Source organism: Dipodomys spectabilis, unplaced genomic scaffold (assembly GCF_019054845.1).
Source record: "Dipodomys spectabilis isolate Male_0828 unplaced genomic scaffold, ASM1905484v1 ptg000152l, whole genome shotgun sequence".
Classification (NCBI taxonomy): Eukaryota; Metazoa; Chordata; class Mammalia; order Rodentia; family Heteromyidae; genus Dipodomys; species Dipodomys spectabilis.
In genome coordinates, this window is record NW_024870829.1 from 796,088 (window position 1) to 816,343 (window position 20,256).

General features: G+C 40.0%; 1 non-coding gene across 1 annotated transcript; it reads left to right on the plus strand.

The window, feature by feature from the left end:
• The first annotated feature begins 18,187 nt into the window (after nucleotides 1–18,187).
• LOC122118434 lies at nucleotides 18,188–18,351 on the plus strand. The gene has a single exon (XR_006149357.1). It is a non-coding gene; the product is annotated as a U1 spliceosomal RNA (small nuclear RNA).
• Nucleotides 18,352–20,256: the final 1,905 nt, after the last annotated feature.

A 20,256-nucleotide genomic window follows, 5' to 3' on the forward strand; every position in this document is an offset into this window, starting at 1 on the left:
ATAAATAAGGGTAGTAAACGCCATACGCAGTAAACCCATGTGTGTAAATAGATCTCATATGTGAATATTATTTTTTCCAGTGCTGAAGCTTGAATTCAGGCCCTGGGACCTGATCTGAATTTCTTATCTTCAAGGACAATGCCACAGAGTTACCCAGACCCTGAGTTCAAATCCCAGGCCTGCCAGAAAAATGGTGCAAATTCCAAGCCAGGGTCTTATTATTTATTTATTTATTTTATTTTATTTTATTTTTTTTGGCCAAGCCCTTAGGTCTTGGCACCTCTGCCACAACTGACCCTGAGATCCTAGGACCCGAGTTCAAATCTTGGGGCTGGCAAAAAGAAATAAGGAGAAGGATAAAACTGAGAAGCTCAAGGAGGTGGTTTTACTAGTTTTTTTCCTTTGTGTTGTGACCATCCTGGGTCTAAATGACAAGGCCCAGAAAGTGCACATGACCTTGCATTGCTGATGTTTGGCGGCCTATTAGGGAAGCCATAGCCAAAACTGGCAACCTAGGCCAGGAGGTCAAATCCCAGGACTGCCACTAATGAATGGTGGGAGGTTCAAAGAAATACATTCCGATGATACATCCGTACAAATGGAATGTTATAAAAGTAACAATTAAATTAGAAGTTAGTGTATGATTTTCATATTTTAAGATTATACACAATTATACTACATTAACTAATTTTCAATTACTACTTTATTATGTATTCAATCATGATACTTAAAAAAGGAAGGAATAATTTAGCTGCCAATACTTAGTAGTAATATCGTATATGCAATTTCATAATATACAGACATCTCTCTTGTTTTATACATATACATCTATCTATCTATCTACCTATCTATCTATCTATCTATCTATCTATCTGCCAGTCTACACATTTATTTGTTTATACACTTGTCACTCCTGGGGCTCAGTGGTAGAGTGCTCCCTAGTACATACAAAACCCTGGTTTCTATTCCTCACTATCACATGCACAGAAAAAATCAGAAGTCGTGCTGTCGCTCAAGCAGTCGAGCACTAGCTTTGAGCATAAAAGCTTAGGGACTGTGCCTAGACACTTACTCAAGACCCAAGACTGGCACCAAAAAAAAGAATGTTCTGAGCACAATGATATAAGGATAGGACTGCAAATACCTCATCACAGAGCAAGCTGGGAGTCTGGTGCTGACAGCTGCCATCTAAACTGACTTAGCCAGTTGCAGTAAACCACTGCAACCCAGATCCATGGAATCAGATGCTGCTGACTCACCCCTGTCATCTAAGATACCCGGGGGCTGAGATCTGACACTGGTGGGTTTAAAACCCAGCCCTGGCAGGAAGTCTGAGAAACTCTGAGTTGTGGCTCAAAGTTTTAGAGCTCTAGCCTTGAGCTAAAGATCTTAGGACAGTAGCCCCAACTTTGAGTGCAATCCCCATGGCTAACTCTCCCCCCACAAAAACTCCCACCCCTTTAAACTATTAGATGTAAACTTTGTGCAGTTTGTGACATGTTTCTGAAAGAATGGTGATACTGATGAAAACACCCTAATTCTAATGACAGCTTGTGGGATACAGCTATGTGATGAGACCTTCATGAGGTGTTTTGTGCTGAGTCCTTCACAGGGTGCATTCTTTCATCTGGTCCTTGTAAGAGCTCCACAAGTAAGATGATTGTGCACATGAGAAAGTTGAGGCTCAAATATGTCCCCATGTCAGGGCCAAAATTATATATGTATTGAACTCTAATGAGTTGTCTCCTGGATTATTTTTCTGGGTTCTTAATGTTGAACTCAGGGCCGAGGCACTGACCCTTCCCTGTTGGGCTCATGGCTAGTGCCCTATCATGTAGAGCCAAGGACCCTAGGTATCTGTAGCTGAGGTCTGTCATCCTGCCTACTCAGGAAGCTGAGATCTGAGGATCTGGGTTCAAAACTATCCTGGACACAAAAGGTCTCATGAGACTATTATCTCCTACTCACCACTTAGCAACTTGAAGTGGAAGCCAGCACTGCTGACTCATGCCTGTCATCCTAGCTACTCAGGAGGCAGAGAGCTGATGATCACATTCCAAACCAGCCTGGGCAGTAAATTCCTTGAGATGGTTATCTCCAGTGAACCACCAGAAAGCCTGAAGGAGTGCTGTAGCTCAAGTGGTAGAGCTTGAGCTGAAGAGCTCAGAGACATCACCCAGGCCTGCCATGGGAGATGGCACTTATGAAGGATTCCTGTCAAAACACAGCACTGGGGAGAGAAAAACCTTGGGGTACAAAGAGGCCTTTTTCTCCTGGACTTCAGAGTCCACCCACATTCATCCTCACCAATTGCCCCCAGATGAATTGTTACAAAGCTGTACAGGAATGAGGCTTTTTGTCTGCCTGTTCCAGCAACGAGGCAGACTTCCTCCAGCAGCCTGGGGTGCACAGAAAAACTCAGGCTACACTGGGAACAGTGAGGGGGAGCCCCGGCACATGCACTGTTTTGAAAGCACTCTCAGTGCTATGAAATCATTCTATTCAAAGCAAATTTCCTAGCTGGGTGCTTTTCTTCATAGAGAATCTGGATGTTCACCAATAGAAATACATGCATTCATACATAGACACATGGAGTTACTGGCTCTTTTTTTGTGTGGCAGGTCCTGAGGCTTGAACTGTGAACCTAGACATTTTCCCTGAGCTCTTTTTGCTCAAGGAAGCATTTTATTGTGCCTTAAACCATGATTACTCTAGGCTGGGGTGCAGCTTTTACACCCACAGATGATCCAGGGATCCTAGGACCTGAGTTCAACTCCCAGCATTGGCAAAAAAAAAAAAAATCAAACCAACACAAATTGAGGAGGAAAAAACCAGGAAGTTTTACATAACTGTTTTACCTTTGTTTCCTTTGCACTGTGACCATCCTGGGTCTCAATGACTTGGCTTGAAAATTGAACGTGACCTTGCATGGCTGAAGGCTGATGGGCTGTTAGTGAAGCTCAACTCACACACCTAGGCCCTGAGTTGGATTCTGGGACTGGCACCTACACACTGCTGAAGATCCTAGGAAACTTGTTCCTATGTATAGGAACACTAATAGGATGTTTGAAATGTACTAATTGAATTACTGATTAGCAAGTCATTCTATAAGTTTGTATGCAATAAATACAGGTCATTGATTAATTTAATATTTATTAAGTCTTGTACTGTGATTAATTAATGGAGGCATAATTTTAGACCAAATAATTGGTAGTATTAGAATATATAAAAGTAAGATATAGACATCACTTTATATAGAGTTATACACTACAATCTACATAAATGTCTATCTGTCTCTGTATACATTTATGGATGCATATACATACGTAAATACACACACACACTGAAATCTACACAAGTATGTGATTATATAGTGACCACCCCTAGGGCTTGATCTCAGTTGCCCGACAACTTCACTTGCATCAGACTGGTGTGCTAACATTGACCCATTCATGAAGTGGGCCTTCTAGGCCCGGAGTTCAAATCACAGAACTGCCAAAAACTTAATCCTGAAGGAAGAAGCCAATTGTCCCACTTGTTTTCCTAATTGGTGAAAATCCGGGTTCTCAGGAATGATGTCTAAATCACAGGCAAATCTATGTCCTGTGTAATAGGATGTAAAAAAAGTTATATGTGTAATCATACTCACTAAAATATATAATAAATAAATAAAACAAAATAAAATGAATAACTACACTAACTGCAATATGCAGTAAACATGTGTATGTAAATATAAATCATGAATTTAAAATGTATATGAGTGCTAGGACTTGAATTCAGGCCCTGGAGACAGGCGTGACTTTCTTGTCTTCCAGCGTGATGAGCTTCCCCTTCCTCCACAATGCTGCAGATTTACCCAGACCCTGAGTTCAAATCCCAGGCCTGGCAGAAAAAAATGGCATGAATTCCAAGCCAAGGAGCCTCAAAAAATATGTTAGATATTTTTAATGTATGTATGCATGCATATATGTATGTATGTATGTATGTATGTATGTATGTATGTATGTATGTATGTATGCATGCATTTTTATTTTGTCAAGCACAGGGCTTGAACTCAGGTAGCAGCAACTCTGCCTCAGCTTCAATCACTCTAGGCTAGGGTGCAGCCACTGAACCCACAGCCAAACCTAGGTTTCTGGGCTCCAAAGGCTGACAGGAAAAAAAAATAACACTAGAAAAAAACAAACAAACCTCGGCAAAGCCATAGGTCTACTACAGTCTACTTTTTGTTTCATTTGGCTTCTGCTCCGAGCTTGAGACCTCAGCTCCTGCTCTGTGTGTGTGTGTGTGTGTGTGTGTGTGTGTGTGTGTGTGTGTGTGTGTTTGTTTGGCCGGAGTTAAGCATGTTGGTGTTAGGGCTTGAAATTAAGGCCTAGTGACTCTTTCTGAGATTTTTACTATTATTGAGATTAGGTGATTACCTAAATTTCTCTTATTTCAGAATATTGTGGAATAGTGATATTTAGTTGAAGTCACAAACATATTTTAACCTTCACAATGCAAATTGTCATTATTATGGTCGATAAAGTTTGTGAATTCTATAAGCTTTGAAAATACAATTCTATAAGCTTTGACAATACAATTATTTCTTCCAGGTGATATATACATTTCTTTCCTTTTGCTTATTGTAAGTCGTTCTGTCTTTCACTCTCATTCCTCTCATCTCTTTCTGAGGTTTTATTGATTTACTTAGTTAACTGAAGGTTAGATGTCTCTACTACTTGAGCCACAGCTAAACTTCTGCCTTTTTTAAGTGATTAATATGAGGCAAGAATTCCATAGGTAGTCCAGGGCAGTACAGAGAGGCTTGAAATCTGAGGATCAGAGTTCAAAGTCAGCCTGGGCAGGAAAGTCAATGAGACTCTTATCTCCAGTCAACATAATAGGTGGAAGATAGTAGAGCTGTAACAGCCTTGAGCAAAACACTTCAATTTTAAGTCCCTTGACTGAACACACTGAAGCAAGTTTCATGGACTTTCCTGTCCAGTATGGCTTTGAACCATGACCTACAGATTTCCGTTTCCTTAGCATTCAGGATTATAAATGTGAGTCAACATTTACAAATCTTTAATTACCTCTTCTTTCACCTTTTCAGTTATTATTTCTTTCTTTCTTTTTGGCATTTGTTATTAGACGCTAGCTCTTATGCTGTTTTTTGGTTTCCCTTGAAACTACCATGCCCTAAAACTTTGACCTCAGGTAAACTTCAGGCTGTTTTTCTTTTTTGCAGCTCTTTTTCTAGGGCTTAAACTCAGGTCACAGTGACTGAGGTTCTATTTTTTTTTTAATTGAGTGGTGGTTCTTAGGTCTTGAAATTAAGTCATGATGACTTTCTTTGAGGTTTATTTATTTTTACCTTAATAGTAGCTGGTTTCACTACTTGAGCCACAGCTCAACTTTTGCATTTTTTGTGGTTAATAGGAGATTAGAATATCAAAAGAAAGTCAAGAGCATTACAGAAAGGACCGAAATCTGAGAATCATGGTTCAATGCCAGTCTTGGGCAAGAAAGTCAATGAGACAATTATCTCTAATAACCACCAAGATGTTGGAAGAAGTAGAACTGTAGCCATGAGCAAAACATAGCAAGTTCAAGCCCCCATACTGAACACAGTAAAATATGTCTTCTGTACTTTCCTGCCTGGGCTGGCTTTGAACCACAGTCCTCAGTTTTCAGTAATCTGAGCAGGTAGAATTACAGTTTTGATTTAGAAAGCCTTAATATGCTCCTTTTCCACCTTTTCATTTATTTGATTGTCCCTTCCCCTTTTTCAAAGTTCATGTTCTTTATTATTAGGGCCTACTCATTTATGCTCAGTATTTAATTAATTAATTTATTGATATTGTCAGTTGTGGGGCTTGAACTAAATGCCTAGGAACTGTCCATCAGGGACATAGCAGGCACACTACTATTTTCAGACACAGTGCCACTTCTACTTAGTTGGAAAAAACAGTCACCAGGGGACTTTTTAGCCGAGGCTGGCTTCCAAATGTGATTCTCAGATCTATGTTTCCTGAGTAGCAAGGATTACAGGCATGAGCCAGAGGCACCTGGCTTGTTTTTTTTTTAGATCAAAACTAGCAGGCTCTACATTTAGGCCATACTACTTCACTGTCCATGAGATTTTTGGCCTTTTGTTTTTTGCTCAAAGCTAGCAGGAACAAAAACTCAACTCCTGAGGTCTTTTTTTTGGGGTGGGAGGAGGCTTGAATTCAAGGCCTAGTGACTCTCGCTGAGGGTTGTTTTGTTTTGTTTTGGGTATTTTGTTTTTCATTTCAAAGCTAGCAGGCTCTACTACTTGAGCCTCAGCTCAACTTCCGCCTCTATTTTTCTTTTAGTGGTTAATAGTAGATAAGAGTCCCATGGGAACCAAGGCACTACACAGTATCCTAAAATCTAAGGATTACAGTTTAAAGCCAGACTGGGCTAAAAAGTCCATCAGTCTCATCTCCAATTAACCACATGAGACAGGAAGTAGTATTTTTAAACTTGAGTAAAAACCCTCAAGTTCAAGCCCATGTCTAGCACACTCAAAAAGAAGTTAGTTGGACTTTCCTGCCCAGGCTGGATTCGAACTGTGATCTTTACATTTCAGCTTGGATTAAAGATATGAGTCTATATTATAAAAAACTAATTTGCTCTTTTCTTCTTCACATACATTTATTTATTTGTTGGTTCTCTGTGTTGTTTTTAGGGCCTCACCAATCTTGCTGAAGGATAGAATGCTCTAAAACTTTAGTAACAGTTGCAATTTGGTTCATTTTTTGGTTTTGGTGGTTAGTAGGAGGTAAGTATAGACACTCCCACAAGGTCCTGACTTATACTGATTGCGGTTCATTGTCAGGGGACAAAGAAAGTTCATGAGACTCATCTCAAATTAACCTCCAAAAGATTGGAAATGGTCAAGCAAAAACTTGTAGATCATATCCCAGAAAGGAACACACACACCCTCATACACACACACACACACACACACACACACACACACACACACACACAATGGGCTTTTTACACACACACACACACACACACACAATGGGCTTTCCTGTCCTGGCTGGCTTGGAATAGTAATGCTCGATTTCAGTGTTTTGAGTAGCTAGAATTTCAAGTGTGAGCCACCAGTTTCTTGTTAATTTTTATCATTTTTAAGACTCTTTGTGCTCTCTTGTACTTTTTTTTTTTTTTAATTTATTTTGTGGCTGTCTTAGTGCCAGATCTGTTTTTCACTTACCTTTTTTAAAACTTTTTTTCTTAGCTTTTTTTATGCACAAGGTTCCTGCTCTACCACTTCAGCCACAGTTCCACTTATTTTTGCTGATTAGTTGGGAATAGGAGGCTCATTGACTTTCCTGCCCAGGCTGGCTGTGAACCACAGTCCTCAGATTTGAGGATACTGTGTAGTTCCCTTGGCTTCCTGTGGAACACTTCTGTCCTATTTACCACCAAATGATAAAGAGAGTGGGGCAGAAGTTGATCTGTGGTTCAAATAAGAGAGCCTGCTAGCTTTGAATTAAAAAAAATTCTTGGAAGTCTAATTCTGGTACTAATTGTACACTATTCAAACAAAACAAAACAAAAACAACTTATGCGCAGTGACCAGGTAATAAGGATTCCTAACTGATAACCTGAACTCATTTCCCAAAGCCTTTTTTAGATATATATGGTCATTTGTGGCAGCTGAGGAGAGATTAAAGAACAAGGCTTTACAGGCCAGTTACTCAGGATTTGGAAATCAGGATCTATTGGCAAAGCTTTTCAGAAAATGATGAAAAACTCACTCTTCACAATTCCAAATGGTTATTCCCTCTGTGCAAGGGAAAGAGGGATGAGAAGGAAGAAATATGGGCACTAAGAAACCTCAAACAAGGTAAGTTATGTTAACTTTATTAGATAAAGTAAAACATAGGTGTATGGTGTGCAATCCAGGAAAGGACATGTCACCTCTGTGTGGATCCCAGTTAATTTAGTTAATCGATGGTAAGGAGTAAAACCTACTATTGTATTTATAGAAAGGAGGTACATGGCAGGCAAGTCAGTTCACTAACCTCAAGGATTTTGAACATAAAGGAGTGAAAGTGTTTGACTCTGTTTGGGCAAAAGGAAGGAACAGAGCTGAGGAGGACTGAGATGTGCAGACATTCCCCAAGAAAGATCTCACTGACATCAAGTCTTCAGATGCATGCTGGCTGTCAGTGGCTTATGCCTGTAATCCTACTCAGAAGGCTTAGATCTGAGGATTGTGGTTTGAAGCCATCTGGGATAAGAAAGTTTGTAAATCTTTTATGTTTTACAACGCAAGAATATTCATATTTGTTGCTAATTGCAACCCAAGGCAGTGCAATAGGATACCAAGCTGAAGAAAATTAGAAAATACACAGGTATAGAGAAAAAGAAAAAAAAAATCAATGAGGACCCAGGGTCCCAAGGATTACTGACACCTGGGCCCCAGGTCACTCAAGCAATCATATTTATTTGAATTCACACTGGGAAGGTTACCATGGATACATGCAAAAAGGAAGCTTCTATATTGCAATCAGAGCCACCACAGTGAGTGAGAAGCACTGGTTCCCTTTTTGTTTTGAGAAAGGAGAATGCAACCCAGAGAAAATCCAGACATTTGGTCTATTTTATCTAGCTTCCTAGGTTAAGTTGTCAATTCTTTTACCTCCCAGGCTTCAAGGCCTTTAAAGCACTATGGAAGGGGGCAATAGCTTAACCCTCTCCAGAGCTGTGCTTTTTTTTTAAATTGTGAAAATACCATACAGAGGAGTTACAATTACATTGGCAAGATAGTGAGTACATTTCTTATCAAGTATTGTTGATTCCTCCTTTGTTTCCCCTTTCCATCCCTTCCCCTCTCAACCCCCTTTCCCTCCCCCCACCCCCCACTGAAGTTGTAAAGTTCGTTTTTCAATATAACATCTTATACATTTCATTGTTGTAATAGGGTCACCTGTAACCCTATTTATATATTTTTTTATTTTTTTATTGTGAAAATACCATACAGAGTAGTTACAATTGCATGGGCAAGATAATGAGTACATTTCTTTTTTTTTTTTTTTTTTGGGGGGGTCCTGTTGTGGGGCCTGAACTCTAGGCCTGGGTGCTGTCCCTCAGCTCTTCAGCTCACGGCTAGCACTCTACCATTTGAGTCACAGCGCCACTTCCAGCTTTTTTCTTTTTGCTTATGTGGTGCTGAGGAATCGAACCCAGGGCCTCAGGCATGCAAGGCAAGCACTCTACCACTGAGCCACCTTCCCAGCCCCAATGAGTACATTTCTTATCAAGCATTGTTGCCTCCTCCTTTGTTTTCCTTTCCTATTCCTTCCCATCTCCCATCCCTCCCCCATCCCTCCCCTGCCCCTCCTTCCCGCTCTTCCTACTCCCCCCAAAGTTGTAAAGTTCGCTTTTCAACATAAAGTGTTGTACATCTCATTGTTGCAATGGGTCCACCAGTATCCCTATTTAAACAATTTGTTTTTTTTCCCTTCCTTTCCACAAATTATACCAACATCAAATACAGTGAAAGCAGGGCTAATACCATAGGGGAGGTACATACAAAGCAACAAAGAAACCATTTTATAAATATGTTGGAAACAATCTCAAGAAAGAAAAAAAAAAACATTTGAATCCTTATCTTGGGGTTCATTTCACCTAACATCAATTTGTCTGACAGTTTCTGTTTGTCTCAGACATATACTAGTTATTTCAAATAAGGGAAACCATGGGACCTATATTTCCTTGGGCCTGGCTTACTTCACAGAGCTGTGTTTTAACCTTTGCATGGTCAGCTCTCAGCTTTCTGAGTACTATTGAGGTGATGTTCCAACCTCTCAAACCTTTTCCAGGTTCAACAGCTCAGCTTGAGTCTCCTACACCTATTAATATTAATAGTATGGATTACAAACAGTAAAAAGAGAAAAATAACATTATACATTTAAACAGAAATAATTGACTACATTCATTTATTCAGGACAAAAACTTTAGCACTGCTGTTTAAGTCACTAATAACACTTTTTTAAGATATACTTTCATGGCTTTCATAAAACTTCCTATATAGTCCTTAGAGTGTCTTTTTACCTCCCATTTTTATTTATTGCATTTGCATAGTAGTATATCATCCTTAAAATCATATCACCTCATAATTAAAGTTTATCTTGTAAGTAAATACTTGTGAGACTCCAATAAAATATCAAAAAAGCTGAAAGTAGAGCTGTGGCTTAAGAGCTATAGTATAATCCTTGAGCAAAAGAGGCTCAGGGGCACTGTCCAGGCCCAAAGTTGAATCCCTAGTGACCACACATACACCCCCTCCCCACCCCAGACCCCACACACAATCAGATGATAATGTCTATGAAGTTCTTCCTTAGGATGATCTTGGTGATGTCAGCAACTGTGTCAAGTTTCTATCTCTCTTCCATGCATTTGTGGTAGTAGACAGCAGAGTCGCTGTAGTATAACACGTGTCTAAGACCTGGCATTAGCAAAGGCTATCATGTAACATATCCAACATAACGTCCAGCTCTCTTGATGGTAGATCTGCACATGGGACCCATGTACTCTTCACCTCGCTTTCCCATCCTCTGTGCCATCTGCTGCAATGATTCACTAGCCACCCCAAATAGGCTTTCATAACCTTTCCTTAATTATCTGAATACTGGATGCCAGGAGACACTCTGTGGCTATTCCCTTCCCTGAAAGTCCATTTTACCTCCTATACTCTCCTCACAGATGGTCTCTGAGAGACTTTGTGCCTGATCTTGGAGAGATTTAGTTTCATTGTATGCATAAGCTTTGGGAAATCATGCAGTGAAGGGTCCAGGTTAGGAACATAGCTCCTCCTTCTGGAGGTTTTCCTGTATGTTCTCTTGGCCATTGAACAGAAGTGGGGTCTCTGAAAGGGAACTTATATGGTGTTCTCTGTCTGTCTTGGTCCATATAACATAGAACCACTTTCCCATCCCTTTAATGATTTAGACATGCTCCATGTGATTTGTGCTGCACTGCTCTCAATGTAGTAACAATGTTCCTCTACAACTGGATGTTGTGTGGATAGCTGTCCATACTTTGGCATGAGTCCCCTTCCAGGCAGGGCCCATAACTCCATGCTGGGAAAGTGAGAGGAAGATTAGCTGGCTTATATCTGTGTAGTCTGAATGACCCTCTTCATGTCCATGGCCCCTCAGCATATTGATAAAGAATGACACACCATTCCCAATCATCACCAAAATGCTCACCTGGTCTTGGGCATTATCACCACTGTCTCACCCACTTCTAGCAAATTCCCTTTTTCAAGGCATTGCCAATCCTCCTCCTTGCATTCTCAGTTAAAATACTGCTGTCCATGAGTAAAGAGCAGAAGACAAGGAAGCAGGTACCCTAGGGAAAGTAAATACTGGACCTCTTCCATGGTGAGAAGATAATGCAACCTGCAACTATAGAATAGCGAAGGAGTTAAGATGGTTGTGCACACAGTTTGTGCAGAAAAAAAATGCCAGACCTAGTATGCCCTGTTCAGAGTTTCAGTCCATAATCGTCTCTAACAAAGACATCTCAGATACAGATAAACCAAGTTCATAGTGTCTTCCCTTCTTTTATTCTGTGCCTTTCTGGGGCTTGCATTCAGGAAATGGATACTATCCCTGTAGTTTATGTTTTTTCCCTCAAGGCTACTGCTTTACCACTGGAGCCACAACTCTACTTCTAGATTTTTTTTGTACATAATTGGAGATAAAAGTATAGGCTTTCCTACCCAAGTTGGCTTCAATCACTGATCCTCAGCCTCATTAATAGCTAAGATTACAGGCTTGGCCACTGAGCCTGGCAGCAATACTCTTCCTTTTTTATTTCCTTTTCTTTATTTTTTTGTCAGTCATGGGCCTGAATTCTGGGCTTGGGCACTGTCCCTCATCTCTTCAGATCAAGGCTAGTGCTTTACCACTTGAGCCACAGCGTGCCTTCCAGCTTTCTTTCTGCTTATATGGTACCAAGGAATTGAATTCAAGGCCTCATGAATGCAAGGCAAGCACTCTACCATTGAGCCACCTTCCCAGCCTCATCTTTCCTTTTCTTAAAAAAATATTATTAGGAATATGATGTTCAGAGAGGTAACAGTTAAGTCAATTAAATTAAACAGTTGTCAGGTAATGAATACATTTTTGGGGGGACAATTACACCCCTTCCCTTGCTCTCAGTTTATCCCTCCCACTGTGGCTTTTTTCTGGTTAACTGGAGATAAGACTTTGCTGCCCAGGGTGACTTTGAACCACAATCCTCAGACATCAGTCTGCTGATGAGCTAGGATTAGAGGCTTGAGCTTTAAAGTCAGGATGACTGTTCTGAAGGTTGTTCTATATTGCCTATGGGCTGTGAGCCTGAATGGACTTAGGCAGTGAATGCCAGGCAGGTCTGTTATCCAGAAGCATGTGTCCTACTTAAGCCTGACTGGCTCTCAGAACAGATAGTGATGCTTTCAGAGCAAGAACCAGTGTGTACTAGCTCAACAGAAGTCCTCACTGTATTTATCTCATTCAACAACTACTGGGTTGCTTATATTATCAACACTTTTTCTTTCTTAAGAACATTTGTATTGTAAGATTGCAGTAACTACAGATTTGTAATGGCCTAGGAATATACATAACTGCTCCAAATCATGTTTTATTTATCTTAAAGTAGTTCTTGAATAATACTCTTTATTAGTAATATTATTAATATAAGTATTAAAGTTCTTCGAACATGTTTCTCTTATTAGATGAATCTTTACAGTGACATTGAAAGCATCTTCTGGAGCAGCAATGGAAAAGATACTTGGTGAATACTAAAAATGAGGGATGAGAAGTGTGAAAAACAGAACTAAGAGACTTACAAGTGTGACTGGGAAACATCTTCCACAGAGCAGAATCCCAGACTTTTGAAGGTATGTCAGTGTGAGAATAGGTCTTCAACCAGTTCACGTGACCACATGGGTGAGTCTCAATGTTGCCACATAGATATTATTTTGATTCCTATATGAAAGACTCATGTCCGATGGGCTTTCACAATGCCAGATTTATGAAAGTTTCCTGTCTTCTTTCCTTCAATATTACTTCACACTTTACTATTGAGTGCATTTTTTCTTTTAAAACATGAAAACTCAACACCATCTTTTGGACTGAGGTGTTTCTTGTCTCCCTAAAAATAGCTCTGTTATTTAAGAGGCTTCCTGACAGGTTCCAGTGCCTCACTTCTTTAATACTAGCTACTCATGAGGCTGGGATTTGAAGATCACAATTGAAGCCTGCCATGGTAAGGAAGTCCATCAGAATTTCATCTCCAATCAATTACCAAAAAAGTCAGAAGTGGAGCTGTGGATGAAGTGGTAGAGCAGCAAAAAAAGGCATAAGGGCAGGCTGCACTCAGCCTCAGCCTGAGCCCCAGCCCAGCCTTCAGGCACACACACACACACACACACACACACATACACGTGTCTTCCTGCCAGGCTTGTCCATGGGGTCCCATGAAATTGTTGGAGACCTCTCTTCAAATGGACTCACCCTTGTATTCATGCCATTAATGTGGAAATTGACTCTCAGTCACCTATAGATCTATTGGTTCAGATTGTGTATTCTGTATCCCATTTCCTCTGCTTGTTTTCTGAGGTGAGTCTTGTAGTTCAATACAGCTGTTCATATACTTCAAGAGGCTGCTTATGGTCTCAGGGCCTTCATTCACACTCCAAATGGAAAAATAACATATAACCTGAGACCCTCTGCTTACTTTGAGGATCATCTATCCAGGCAAGGGCAGCTCCCTATGAATGGCATACTGGAAGCCAAGCTCAGGGTGTTCAAAACAGACAGAAGTGAGGTGTGGAGGGCTTGAGTTGTTCTGAGGAAAAGCAGAGAATGGAGGAAGACAGAGAAACTGGGAAAAGACAATCTACCTTCCCATGTTTCCTTGCAGTTCCTGATCCACAGTATAATCTTTTCTAATTGTTCTGCTGTGTGTGTGTGTGTGTGTGTGTGTGTGTGTGTGTGTGTTTGTATGTCTCCGTGAATGTTTGCATGTGCACAGTAGTTCTGGGCCTTGAATTCAAGGGCTGGGCACTGGGAAGTCAGGATGAATGTGAGCAAGTATATCATATGCGTGTGTGGAAGTAACTCCATCAAACCTCTCAGTGTGTGCAACTAGTATATACTAATGAAAGTGAAAAAATGATTAAGCAATGCTTAAACTCCTTCCTAAGCTATTTAGAGATAACTTCAAAAAGTATGAGAAAGCATTGTTGGTAGGGGATATGAAAACAACTGTAGTTAAAACTATGGGATTATTCAAGCCAGGTGCTGGTGGCTCATACTTGTACTCCTACATACTGAGGAAGCTGAGAACTAAGGATCATTATTTGAAACCTGCCTAGGCTGGAAAGTTATGACACTTTATATAAGATATACTACTCGAAGTGGTGCTTTGGGGCTTAAGCCATAGAGTTCCCTAAGTTCAAACCACAGGACTGCCAGAAAAAATAAAGAAATAGTCCAAACTTAAGATGTCTAGGGAGTTTTAGACTAAATGTCTTATAAAAACAAATCACTATATCTTGGGGTTCATTTGTTGTTGTTGTTTTAGGTTTATTATGTAAGTGTTTGGTTTCATTTGTATATTCTTACCCCTGTGGTATATCCCCTTTTGTCACTGTACTTGATTTTGATACCCTGCATCTTGTATATACATTTTTCTAATTTGGGGAGGGGAAGGGAAATAACAAAATGCTAAAACAAGGACACAGGATAACCCGTTGCAACAATGATATCCATAAGACCGTATGTTGGAAATGAACTTTACAGTTTCGGGTGGGGAGAGGAGGAGTGTGGGAGGTGGGGGAGGTAAGGGATAGTGGAAGAAAAACAAGGGAAGGGGTAACAATGCTTGACCAGAAATGTACTCATTGCCTTATTTGTGTAACTCTAACCCCTCTATAGCCTCTTTACAATAAAATAAAATTTAAAAAATGAAAAATAATTAGTTACAGCTAAAGTAGGAAAGGAAAAAAAAACTTTTACCCACTGGCCTGTGGGAACAGTAACTAGAAATACACAGTCAATACAAATAAATTGCAATCCCTCTACAGATTCATGCTCATGGCTACTTCACCTTCTTTGTCCCCAGGGGGAAGGCAGGAGAAATCAATACAAGCTTCCTATCCTATGACAGTCTACTCAATACCTGTACCAAGGTTGTCATCTGTAGGACATCAGATGGAAAAAGTCAACATTCCTTCCAAAAGGGTCTCAAATGAGCCTTATAAACCATAGCCTCCTACTGTCCTGATTTAAATCTTATTTCCCTTCTCAAGCTACAAATACATATAAACTTGTGGAGGGCTCTAGAGAGATGGACAAAGACTTATAAAACATATACTAGGTTTCACACCAGTAGAAAACTAAAACTAGATCCTTATATAGCACCCTGCAACAGAATCAACTCCAAATGGATCAAAGACCTTGGAGTCAAAGCAGATACCCTGAAAACATTACAGGAAGGAAGAGGAGAACCTCTAGGTCTCCTTGGCACATGCTGAAAGTTTCTTAATAAAGACCCAGAAACACATCAAATCATAGAAAGGTTGGACAAATGGGATTGCATGAAACTGCAGAGCTTCTACATGGCAAAGGACATAGCTGGCAAGATCAATAGAAAGCCCAAGTATTGGGAGAAGATCTTCACTAGCCATACAATGGACAAGAGTCTCATATCTAAAATATATTTAGAACTCAAAAAATTAAATTCCCCAAAAACAAATCCTCAAAGAAACAACTGCCCCATAAATAAGTAGGCTAAAGACTTAAAGAGAAAGGTCTGTGAAGAGGAAATAGGAATGACCAATAGACACATGAAGAAACCCTCAACTTCTCTAGCCATAAAAGAAATGAAAATCAAGACAATGTTGAGATTCCACCTCACCCCAGTTAGAATGGCTATAATCAAGAACTCTAATAATAACAGATGATGGAGGGGATGTGGTCAAAAAGGAACCTTACTGCATTGTTGGTGGGAGTTCATCCACTTTGGAAAGCAGTATGGATATTCTTCAAAAGACTCCACATAGAGCTTCCCTATGACCCAGCAATCCCACTTTTGAACATTTACCCAAATGATCACAAACAAGGCTATATTAAAGCTACCAGCACAACTGTTTATTGCAGCATTATTTACCATAGCTAGGATATGGAACCAACCCAAATGTCCCTCAGTAGATAAATGGATCAGGAAAATGTGACATATATATGTATATATACATATGCATGTATACACACACACACACACACACACACACACACACACACACATATACACAATGGAATTCTATGCCTCCATTAGAATTACATCACCCCACTTGTTAGGAAATAGAAAGACTTGGAAAAAATTATATTAAGTGAAGTAGGCCAGGCCCCCCCAAAACGTAGGTCTTATAGTTTCCCTTTTTTTCAATAACTAGTATATGTCTAGGACAAGAAGAAAAAATCAAAAGCTATGTACATATGACCATATAGGATGATGTTAAGTGAAATAAACCTCAAGACAGTAACTCAAGTGCTTTTTTCTTCCTTGCTATTGTTTTTAACATATTTATAATGTACTATGTGATTTTTTTTGTTTCTCTGGTATGTTCTTCCTCCAGGGTATTACTCTGTTTTCACTGTATTTGTTTCTGGTGACCTGCATCTTATATGTACATAACAAGATGCTTAAATAAGGATACAGTTTAACCCATTGTAACAATGAGATGTACAAAACACTATGTTGAAAACAAACTTTACAACATTTGTGGGGGATGGGAGGTGTTGGGAAGGTGGGGAGGGAAGGGATATTTGGGGAAAAAGAAAGGAGGAGGTGACAATGCTCGCTAGGAAATGTGCCCACTACTTTACTCATGTAACTGTAAACCTTCTGTACAATATTTTTACACTAAAAATATTTTAAAAACAGCTTAAAGAATATATACTATGTTTCAATAAATTGAATGAGGATTCATAAAAGGCATGTTTTGAATTTTATTTTTAAAATAAAATGAAGGCTGGGAAGGTTGCTTAGGGGTAGAGTGATTGTCTTGCATGCATAAGGCCCTGAGTTCCATTACTCATCACCACATAAGTCGGAAAAAGCCAGAAGTGGTGCTGTGGCTCAAATGGTAAAGCACTATCCTTCATCTAAAGAGCTGAGGGACAGTGACCAGGCCCAGATTTCAGAGTTCAGGCCCCATGACCGACAAAATGAAAGAGAGAAAGAAAGGAAGGAAGGAAGGAAGGAAGGAAGGAAGGAAGGAAGGAAGGAAGGAAGGAAGGAAGGAAGGAAGGAAGGAAGGAGGGAAGGAAGGAAGGAGGGAAGGAAGGGAGGAAGAAAGTTGAGATAGTGTCCAGGGCCAAAGTTCAAGCCCTGAAAAAGTACCCCCTCACCAAACACAAAATCATACACAGGGCTGGGATTCAGCTTAGCAGCTTACCATGCGTGAGTTTTGATCCCTAAAATAAGGAGAGGGAGGGATTGGGTGAGGGAAGAGAGAGGGAGGGAGAAAAGGATAGGGAGAAATAACAGCATATAGAAAAGAGGGTAGCTCTGCATAATGATATTCACTAGGGTACATGGTCAGGCAAACATTTTCTGTAAAGGAACAGAGTAAGTACATCCAGGCCTTGGGAGTCACATGATATGCTGTAACTATTCCATTCTTCTGTGGCAGTGTGACAGGGGACACAGATAAAATGAATGCATTAAAACTTTACTAACATTCACTGAAACTTGAATTCTATTTTTATTTGAAATATGGCTAGTGTAACTGTGTGTCTGAATTTTTAATTTTATGTAATTTTGCTTACTGTAAGTATTGTCGCTTACAGCGTTGTGGCTAGCTACTCAACTGAGTAGAACAAGTCTGGCCTCTGATGAAGTCTTAGAGCACTTCCAAAGTAATCCAGGAATACAAGCCATGGAAGTCACTCAGCTTTTTGGTAGTCACAGTAAGAAACAGTAAAATAAGAAAATAAATAAAACCTTCAATTAAAAACACCAAAGGAGCTTTGATAAAAATTCAGCAAAATTTATCTAGTATTTAAAGCTTAATCCTCAGATTTCAGCATTCTGAGTAGCTAGGATTACAAATGTGAACTACTCTCACATGTTTGTTAGTTTTTTAAATACCAAGTCAGCCTTGTTACTTACCTGGCAGGGGAGATACTATGATCACGAAGGTGGTTTTCCCAGGGCCAGGCTTATCTATTGCACTCCAGATTTGCTGACCCCTGAGATTTCCCCAAATGTGGGAAATTCGACTGCATAATTTGTGGTAGTGGGGGACTGTGTTAGTTCTCTCCACTGGATGGATAGATAGATAGATAGATAGATAGATAGATAGATAGATAGATAGATAGATAGATAGATAGATAGATAGATAGATAGATAGATAGATAGATAGATAGATAGATAGATAGATAGATAGATAGATAGATAGATAGATAGATAGATAGATAGATAGATAGATAGATAGTATTGTATTTTATATTGGCCTCATCTGCTTTCCTGCACTCAGCAGTCACTTGGTCCTAAGGAGTACTGTGAAGGATGAGGTACCTCTAGGCCTACTTTGTAGTTGCTAGGAGCTACAAGGAGTAGAGAAATCAGCTTGAACTCACCATGAGAAAATAAATGAGGAAGTTGGGTGCAGGTGGCTTACACATGTAATCCTAACTACTCAAGAGGCTGAGATCTGAGGATTGCAGTTCAAAGCTAACCCATGTAGGAAAGCTCATGAGATTCTTATCCTCAATTAACCACCAGAAGACCAGAAGTGGGCTCTGGCTCAAGTGGTAGAGCACTTCACTTAGGTTGAAGAGCTCAGGGACAGCACCCAGAGTTCAAGTCCCATGACTTACAAATAAAAAGAAAGAAAACAAATGAGTGACCAGAGCCAATGGCTCATACCTGTAATTCTAGATAGTTAGAAGGCTGAGATCTGAGGATCAAGGTTCAACACCAGCCTAGGAAGGAAACTCTATGAGATTCTTACTTCCAATTAATCACTGAAAACCGTAAGTGACAATGTAACTCAACGCGGTAGAGCACTACCCTTGAGCACAAAAGATCAGGGACAGGATCCAGGACCTGAGTTCAAGCCCCACAACCGACCAAAAAAAAAAAATAAAGGAATGAGAAGCCACCTTAATGAAATAGCTAGGCAAGTACAAGATACAGAATAACTCCTCTCTTCCTTCTATTCCTTCACATCCTTTCCCCCTTTCTATTCTAGAACTTAAACTCAGGGCCTCATGCACTTTAGGTAGGTACTTTACCAGATGAGCCATACACCTGCTTTTTTTTGGCTTTAGTTATTTTTCTTTCTTTCTTTCTTTCTTTTGGTGGGGAGGGGGTCCAGTCATGGGGCCTGAACTCTGGGCCTGGGTGCTGTCCCTCAACTCTTCACTTGAGCCATAGCGTCACTTCTGGCTTTTTTCTTTTTGCTTATGTGGTGCTGAGGAATCGAACCCAGGGCCTCATGCATGCAAGGCAAACGCTTTACCACTGACCACCTTCCCAGCCCTCATTTTTCTTTTGTTGGTTATGTTACTTGAACTCTGTGCCTGGGTGTTGTCCCTGAGTTCTTCAGCTCAAGGTGAGGGCTCTACTGTTTGAGCCACAGTACCACTTCTGGTTTTCTAGTGGTTTATTGGAGATATGAGTCTCACTGGACTGCCTGGGCTGGCTTTGATCTGTAATCTTCAGATTTCAGCCTCCTGCGTAGCTAAGATTACAGGCATGAGCCACCTGTGCCCGGCTCGGCTTTAGCTATTTTTGTGGTAGGGTTTTATGTCTATGACCAGGCCAGCATGGACCATAATCCTTCTTTTTACCCTTTCTGAGTAGATGAAATAAGAAGCACAATGCATTGGGTTCAATATTAATTGAGATCCAATATTTTGAATGTTTTTCCCGGGCTAACATCAAATCATAATCCTCTCTGTATCTGTCAAGACCCAGCAGCTAGCATTACAAGTGTGAGCTCCCATCCCTGGCTCAAATTTATGATGACTAAAATATCTGAACAAAGTTTTAATAATTTTTATATGTTGAATTTGGGGGCAATGGGTGCTCTTACTTGCCTAGTTGCAAATTGTACCAAAAATCCCAAATATTAACTTTTGATTTCCTAGAGTACATTAAATAAGCAGATAAACTTTATAAAGCAATTAACTAAAGAAAAAAGCTAAACAGAATACATCCTTACCA